This window comes from Eleutherodactylus coqui, chromosome 4 (genome assembly GCF_035609145.1).
Source record: "Eleutherodactylus coqui strain aEleCoq1 chromosome 4, aEleCoq1.hap1, whole genome shotgun sequence".
NCBI classification, from domain to species: Eukaryota; Metazoa; Chordata; class Amphibia; order Anura; family Eleutherodactylidae; genus Eleutherodactylus; species Eleutherodactylus coqui.
The window spans coordinates 112,841,235-112,850,239 of NC_089840.1; the positions used below are offsets into that span (position 1 = coordinate 112,841,235).

General features: G+C 44.7%; 1 pseudogene; it reads right to left on the reverse strand.

Moving 5' to 3' along the window:
• Positions 1-5,835: 5,835 nt before the first annotated feature.
• LOC136626521 (uncharacterized) lies at positions 5,836-6,552 on the reverse strand (annotated as a pseudogene).
• Positions 6,553-9,005: the final 2,453 nt, after the last annotated feature.

Sequence of the window (9,005 nt, forward strand, 5' to 3'; positions counted from 1 at the left end):
ACAACTGTGGTAGAGGAGAACGATGTTCTCACATTGAATTCAATGGAGCGGGCAATACAGCCGGCTCTATTGAAAGCAATGGGCTGCTGGCAATTGCTGTATTCATTTTCGGGTAAGGGCTTCAAATATAAGCCCTTCCCTGAAAAGCAATCAAAAAAAGTGTAAAAAATAAAAAAAATACTGTATATACTCACCTTTTTGCAGCTGCCGGGGATCAGCCGCATCCAGCTGGCTCTTCTCCTGAACTGCTTTCTGTAGTATTCATGAATGGGTGAGTGAGTGCTGCCTCTGATTGGCTGAGAGCTAGGACCAATCAGAGGCAGGCCATTAAGCAGGCGGGGATTTTGGCAGCTGTGGCAGAGGAGAACGATCTTTAGTATATGTTCTCAATGGGGTCAGCGTGCTGCCGCCGGCCCCATTGAGCGCACATACAAGAGCACCGATTTGCGCAGAACGCAGTTAGATGCATTCTGCGAATCATAGTGTCATACTTTCGGGACATTCGCATAACAAACGGCCATGTGACCGATCCCATTGCAAAGCATTGGGTATATATATGTATATATATATATATATATATATATATACACAGTATATATATATATATATATATATGCGGATCGCAAGCGCATCTGCAAATCGGGCAGAAAAACGCCCGTGTGACTGAACCCTTGTGATTAAACTTTTTTAAACTGATTTTTATATATTTTTTTGTCCCATAGGGGACAAGAACTGGTGATCGTTTGATCACTCCTTCAGTATGATTGTAGAAGCCGCACAGCACACCAGAAAATTTTGGATAACTCCTAACTCTCCTGCCCTCAGGGTTTTCGACAGACAAATGTGTTTGCGCACATTTTTGCTTGCATGAAACTCACGCCCATAAAACATTACGAAGCAAAGCCATTGATTTCAACCCTTTCCAATCCACTGTCTGACGTCCAAAGACATTATGATTTAAGGCTGTACAGCTTCAATGTTGGAAGATGTCTGTCAGGGTTCTCTTACTGTATATTGCCAGCCTATCTGCTGTCAGAGCCTATCCAACGTGTCACCTCATGCGGTACTGGCTTTAGCCAGCAGATAGCGCTGTTTTATAATGGCAGAAAAAAAGTATGCCCCCTAGGAAAACCAGGATACAAATGTGTTTCTTGCGTGCAATTCCTACGTGCAAAGAAAGATAGCAGCCTCCCTATCAATGTATGTGTTATGCTTCTTCAAATGCCCTCTTTTGTAGCATTTGAAGATTCATAATTTTCTCCCTGAAATGTACGAATTTGCGAAAAATGGCATATTTATGCACACACTTACACCCAACTGGCTGGTCACTATAAAGTCGTCAAATTGCCTCTCAGCCACAGCAGACATTTATGCCATTTCCAGATAATTCTACCATTTATAATTGACATCATGCCACGAGGAGTGGATATGGACAGGGGCATAACTACAGAGGATGCAGGGGATGTGGTTGCACCCGGGCCCAGGAGCCTTAGGGGGCCCATAAGGCCTCTCTTCTCCATATAGGGAACCCAGTACTATGAGTAAAGCATTATAGTTGGGGGCCCTGTTACAAGTTTTGCATCGGGGCCCAGGAGCTTCAAGTTACGCCTCTGGATATGGAGCTCCTTATTTCTATAGTGGAAGCTCGACCTACATTGTGGTATGACTCTTAAGGGCATAGTGGCTCCATGGCCAGCAGCAATAAACCATACAGATACACCAGAATTGACAGTTTTCTGCAAAGGGTGGTCGACATGACACCGTTAGTATATTTGCAAAGTTTTGTGGGTGGTTTGGTGGAAAGTGAGTCCTGTGTACACTGACCTTGGAATACTAAACAGTATATTCATGATGTGCCTTCCAGGCTAAATCACCAATGTCTCAAAAAATAGCTTTAATCCTTAATTTAAATGTCCCATGGGTTTGGTGTGCCTTTTGCGGCGGAAACTGGGTCAGCATTGGGTGCAGCTACTAATACTAGTCAGGCACAGCCTGGACTATTATGTGGCCTATAAATTACCACTGCAAAATGCTGGAAATGTCTTTGGCCACTTTAATATTCCCGAGAGACTATCCACTTAATATCCACTGTGTTTGCAGAATGATTAGCAGACAGCTAATAGCTGCCACCTGGCGTGACACTCACTGTAATGCAAAAACCACTGAACAGGCCTCTGATGTAATTTTTTTTTCTTCCTTGCACACATTAGATCATCCAGTAATTCATCTGAAGAAGAGGAGGAGCAGGAAGGAGAGCCCTCACAAGCTGGTGTGCCATCTCTGCATGCACCCGTCCAACATGAACCACAGCTCCCGGGAGATCTGGAGAAGGCGTCCACTTCGGGGGACATCCCTCAACAGCCAGCACCCACTGAGAATGCTTGTTTGACCAATCACGCCTCATGCTTGACCAAAAAAACACCTCCGATTTCTTGATTCCTAAAGGCGCTGTAAAGCCCCGCTAAATTCGGGCATGTAAACCGCCTTTTCAATCCCAACGTTGCATGGAAAGGGAAACATCCTCCTAAGAACTCAGCTGTGACGACTTCCGGAATCCTTCCCGATTCCTTTTAAGCACAAGAACAATCCCCCCTGTGCCCCTTCTTTTTAGCAGGCAGGTGTCTTCCGCAACCCCTCACGATCAATATGCTGTCTTCATTTCCTCTTCTTTCTTCTTGTCTCCTCCTCTTCCTGTTCCTAAACCCTCCACCTCCGGTCGTTGACCTCACTCCTGTAACCCCACCCTGCAGTCCCTGGCAGCTTTGTTAAGCACTCTGCTTCCTTAAAGTACAACTGGTATAACTTATACCAATAATAAGATTACATGCAGTACATACCTCATTGCACCGCATGGTCCACTGACTCTGCTCTCCTCTTAACTATCAGCTTTTCTGGCAGTGCACTCTGACAATTCTGACAGTGGCATTTAAATCCCCCGAACAGTCCCGTACGCCCCCTCCCACGATGAGATCACAGGGAGACGTGCGGGTGTCATGGCAGCCGGGGCCCTTCTGAAAGGCCCCAGGGCTGCCTTAGCAGACTGCCTATCAAGCCGTCCCAGTGGGGTGGCTTGATAAACTGACTGTCAGATTGCAGTATGATGTAATGCTATGGCATTACATCATACTGCAGGAGCGATCAAAGCTCTGGGGGGCTAAAAAAAAGTAAAAATAAGATCAATAAAGTTTTACTAATTGTGAAAAAAAAGTATTAAAAGTTTAAATCACCCCCCCCCCCCTTTTGCAATATACCTATAATTAAATAAAATCTAACTCACAAAACAAAAATACATATTTGGTATCGCCGCGTCCGTAAAAGTCCAATCTATCAAAGTAGCACATTATTTACCCCGCACGGTGAACGTCGTCCAGAAAAAAAAATAAGAACGCCAGGAATGCACTTTTTTAGTCACCCTGTCTCCCAGAAAAAATGCAATAAAAAGTGATCAAAAACTCGTATGTATTCCAAAATGGTACTATCGCAAACTAAAAAATGTCCTGCAAAAAATGAGCCCTTGCACTATGGCTTCAACAGAAAAATTTTTAAAATTATTGTGCGCAGAAGATGACCGCAGAAAATAATTGTAAAAAATGAAATGTCTTTGAAAAAAAAAAAAGTAATACAGCAAAAAGACACTATACAAGTTTGGTATCGCAGTAATCATACTGACCCATAGAATAAAGTTATCAGGTCATTTTTGTTGCAGTTTGTGCGCCGTAGAAACAAGATGCACTGAAAGATGGCGGAATGTCATTTTTTTTTTTCATTTTACTCCACTTAGAATTTTTTACAAGTTTTTTAGTACATTATATAGTACTTTAAATAACACCATTGAAAAATACAGCTTATCCTGCAAAAAACAAGCCCCCATACAGCTACGTTTAAGGATAAATAGAGGAGTTACAAGGGGGGAGGAAAAAACGAAAATGGGGGAAAAAAAGGGCCGTGTCATTAGGGGGTTTTTTTTTTAATAATTAGTAAAACTTTATTGATCTTGTATTACTTTTTTTTTTAGTCCTCAGAGGGAACAACAACTTGCAATGCTTTGATTGCTGCTGCAGTATAATGTAATGCCGTAGCATTACATCATACTGTGATCGGGCAATATGCCTCCGGCTGTCATGACACCGGCACAGCTCCCTGTGAATTTACAGTGGCATTTAAAAAGGTAGACAGCCCCGATGAGCTTTGCGGCTTATCGGAGCTGTTGCTGCTGGCTCTCAGCTGTATGAAACAGTCAGCACCTGCACTGTATGAAGGGAGATCACCTCGCGATCTTTATTCATACATATCCTGATGCCGCAGGACGTAAATGTACATCCTATAGTGTGAAGGGGTTAATTTGCTGTGTAGATTTTGAATGTTTTTTTACATCAATTTTTTTTTTGGTCAGGCCTTGTTCACACTAACGCTGTTTTAGCGCTTTAAAGGCGCGTGAAAAGAGCGCTTCTATAAGAACCAATGGTTTCTTATAGTAGCGTTCACATGAAGGAATTTTGGATGCACTAAATACTCGCAGCAAACAAAGATAGGACATGGACTTGAAAGCTCACATCTAAGGTCCATGGTGTGATAAAAGATAGGACCTGACTAGAGATGAGCGAACCTACTCGTTTCAAGTAATTACTCGATCGAGCACCGCGATTTTGGAGTACTTCCGTACTCGGGTGAAAAGATTCGGGGGGCGCCGTGGGGCGGGGGGAGGCGTGGCGGAGCGGGGGGTAGCAGCGGGGAACAGGGGGGAGCCCTCTCTCTCTCCCTCTCCCCCCCCCCACTCCCCGCTGCAACCCCCCACTCACCCACGGCGCCCCCCGAATCTTTTCGCCCGAGTACAGCAGTACTCGAAAACCACGGTGCTCGGGCGAAAAAGGGGCGTGGCCGAGTAGGTTCACTCATCTCTAGACCTGACCTATCTTTGGTGCGTACTTTCCATAGACTCCTATGGGAGTTGGAAAACACGCACCACGCACCTCCGATCGTGTGAGAGGACTGGAATAGCTGGAATTCAACTGTTCAGGCTAAACCAGTGCTCGTGTGAACGAGGCCTCAAACAGGCTGTATTTCTTTAATTGCACTTATTTATCATATAAAAATCAATAGAGGGCAACTTATACAACCTTCCTCATAATAGTGCAGATCGATCTGCTCAGCTTATCCTGTTCCATAAAATACGTTTAAAAGAAGACTGTCTCCTAGAACAAGCTGTTCACAATGCAGGCAGCCTGCTGTAGAGCTTGAAGAGCTGAGTAGCTTTGAATGCGGTGGTGCAAGATTCAGTTTTCGTATTGCTTTGTGTTCCTGCAGAGTCTGGCGCGGTTTCCACTGTGCAGGGACCCCAATCAATATGAAAGTGTAATCTTCGGCCACGAAAATGCAACCATGTTGGCCATTGAGCCTCAATCACATCTGCCGCCCAGCTGACATTTGCATACACAAATGTCAGCCCGTTGGCACATGTCATGTTGCGTGGTTACTGGCATGATTTGAGGGGTTTCCCATCATATCTATAGAAAATGGGCTTTAGGGGAGTCTGTCAGCTGGAACAAGTTGTCCAAAAAGTAGACAGTATGTTGTAGAGCCGAAGAAGCGGAGCTGCTTCATATACAGTTTCGTGGGGAAAGATTCAGGGTTTGGATTCATTTATGTCTCTGCACATCCTGGCCATCGTAGTATTCGGCCCGTGTTGTGCAGAGACATGAATGAAGCCAGTACTACTCATACTGAAACTTTCCCCATAAAAATACATATCAATCTAGCCAGCTCAGCCTGCTTTATAACATCTCGCATGCAGACTCCCTTTCAACAGTCATGCATAGGGCAAGCATCAAATACACATCATATCATTCTAGCCTGCCATGACACTTCAGCAACACTGTGGAAATATACTGTTTCACACTTACAACAGTGAATGGCATCATGGGCACAGCGAATCTGAAGTGGCTGGAGAGGTAAGATTCCTGGTGCCTCAGAACGCCACTCCCCAAAGTTGCTTTCCAAACTATTGGGCATTGTTGATGAGTAGTGTGAACGTGTATCACAATGTCGCAAGAAGTTGTGCAAGACATAACACGCCAGCACTATCTTGACTATGGTTTCTGGAAGCAGATTGATTGTGCTGTGAAATATGCAGAAACGGTTAGCCATAATGCCAAAAGCATTCTCCATCACCCGTCTTACTCTTGACAGCTGATAATTAAATATTTTCCTTACTGGGTCCAATAGTCTTTGGGGTAAAGGTTTCAGCAGATGTTCATGCAGTGGAAAGGCCTTGTCCCAATGAACAAAATTCAAATTTTCGCTGGTCTCTGCATTGCTTGGTAGTCCTAGCCTGTCTGCTTGCAACATCTCCCTGAATTTGGTGTACTCTAACACACCGCCATACGATACTTGTCTATTCTTGCCAACATCTAACATCAGGAATTCGTAGTTAGCATTCACAAGGGCCATCAAAATTATGCTAAAGTAGCCCTTGTAGTTGAAGTATTACAATCCTGAGTTTGCAGGCTGGAAGATCCTAACATTTTTGCCATCCAGGGCACCCCCACAGTTGGGGAATTGCCATCAATAATCCAAATCATTGCCAGCCGTCTACCACTCCTCTGTAGTTTTCAGGAACTGTAGAAAGAGAAAAAACTTGGTGACAAAAATTAACACAGAAAAGGGGAATATAAACAGACAAAGAAATCACAGAAAGTACCAATGTACTGATTGATACAAGAGGGGAAATAGAAACACCACATCCCTCAACATGCCGATAGTCAAATTGCTATATGCCCCTCGGGACCCAAACTATCCAGTGCAAACCGTGGCAACTATGGCTCATGTCTTAGACGCGCTTCATCCGGCGGTGCTCTAGGTGTGCTGAACGGCTGTGGAGAAAGTCACAAAAGTCTGCAGACTTTCTCCACTTCAAATTCATGCTCAGTACCTACAACCTAGCCCTCCACCATGCCAAGCAAGTCTACTTCACCTCTCTCGTCTCCTCACTATCTAAGAACCCTAAATGACTCTTTGACATTTTTCACTCCCTTCTCAGCCCTACATTGCCACCCCTGGTCACACTGCTTTCCTCTGCTCGCTCCGCCACCTGCTCTACCTCCCCTCCTCTTCCCCTTGCTGTTTGGGTTCCCCAGGGCTCGGTCCTCCTCTTTTCCATGTACACAGCTCCTATTGGACAAACCATCAGGAGAATTGGCTTTCAGTACCATCACCCACTTGTACACCTTTTCCTGTGACATCACAGCACCATTCCTTCAGAATGCCCCCGACAGTCTGTCTGCTGTTTCTAATACTATGTCCTCTCTCTACCTAAAACTGAACCTCTCAACAACGGACCTACTCCTGTTTCCGCCCTCTGCTAACTGACCTCATCTTGACATCTCGATCTCAGTGTGTGGCACCACCATAACTCCTGGACAGCATGGCCGCTGTCTTGGGCTTATATTTGACTCTGATCTCTTTTACCCCCTACATCCAATCTCTTGCTCAAACATGTAAGGTGCACCTCCAGAACATAGCAAGAATCCGCCCTTTTTTCACATGGACACGCTAAAATGCTCACTGTTGCCCTCATCCACTCTTGGATCGATTATTGCAACTCGGTGCTGATCAGCCTCCCCTGCACCAGACTCTACCCTCTACAATCCATCCTGAATGCAATAGCCACGCTCATCTTCCTGTCCAGCCGTTACTTGGACACCTCTGCCCTGTGCTAGTCACTGCACTGGCTGCCCATCATATACAGAATTCAATTTAAACTCATTACCTTCATCCATAAAGCTCTCCACAGCACCGTGCCACCCTACATTGCTTCCCTCATCTCAATCCACCCTCCAGCCTCTGCTCCAACAACAAAATCAGATTAAACGCCCCTTTAACTCGAATCTCTCATTTCTGCCTCCAAGACTTCTCCAGAGCGGCACCAGTCCTCTTGAACGCATTACCCCAAACTATCGGGGCAATCCCTGACTCACGTAACTTCAGGTGTGCTCTAAAAATGCACCTCTTCAGGTAGGCATACCATATCTCCTAAACTAAACCCTCTTTACTCCGCCTGATAACATGCTCCCTGTCCTACTGACTGCAATCCCTGCTAGTCATAACCAAACGCCTGCTGCAGTCATACCGGTTCAGCCAATATACGGCTCAATTTGACTACTGTTTATGTGTATAGCATCCCTCACTCTCCACCCCACTATACCGTGCACATCTCCAGCCCCTTTACCTTCTGTATCATCCCATTATTCGTAGTATGTAAGCTCGTTGGAGCAGGACCCTCACCCCTACTGTTCCCATCAATTGATTACTACATGTAACTGTGGCTTTGTTTCTGTTCCCCCTGTCTTGTAAGCACTGCATAATATGTTGGCGCTATATAAATAAAGATTATTATTATATGGAGGAGAGCAAGAATAGTACTAAGCAGCCCCCCTCTTGTATCAGTACATTGGTAAGTATGTGGCCACTTTCTGTTATTTTAAGAATTAACACAGCAGTGAAGCTCACTAGCAGAAGCAAACATCAACTATTGTGCATTAGAATTCAAAGAGTTTAACAGACGTTACATTGCCAACCCAACTTGTTCTTCAGACCACATAAGTAACTACAACAACCTACCTTGAAATACTTAGCTTTCAGGCTTCTGACTATTGCATCATAATTCTCCAGAATAATGGCACTCAGAGAAGGAGCTGATATGATAGCCATGGACTTCAGGCCTTGTAATGATCTTCCGGTGTCCAAGAACTGCAAGGTCAACACCAATCGCTGCTCTGCTAGAATAACTTCATGCATGATACTGTTTCCCTTTTCAATAAATGGCTTCACAGATGCTAGCAAAACAGAAAATGACTCCTGAGACAAGCTCAAAAAATTTGGACGAAATTCTCTACGTTGTTCTCCCGTTTCTCCATTAAAAGCCACACGTGTGACAAGCTGTCTCTTTGTTACATTCACCTTTTGGACAGAACTCTACGCTGATGCTAACAGGGAGGTACTTTTTCTTC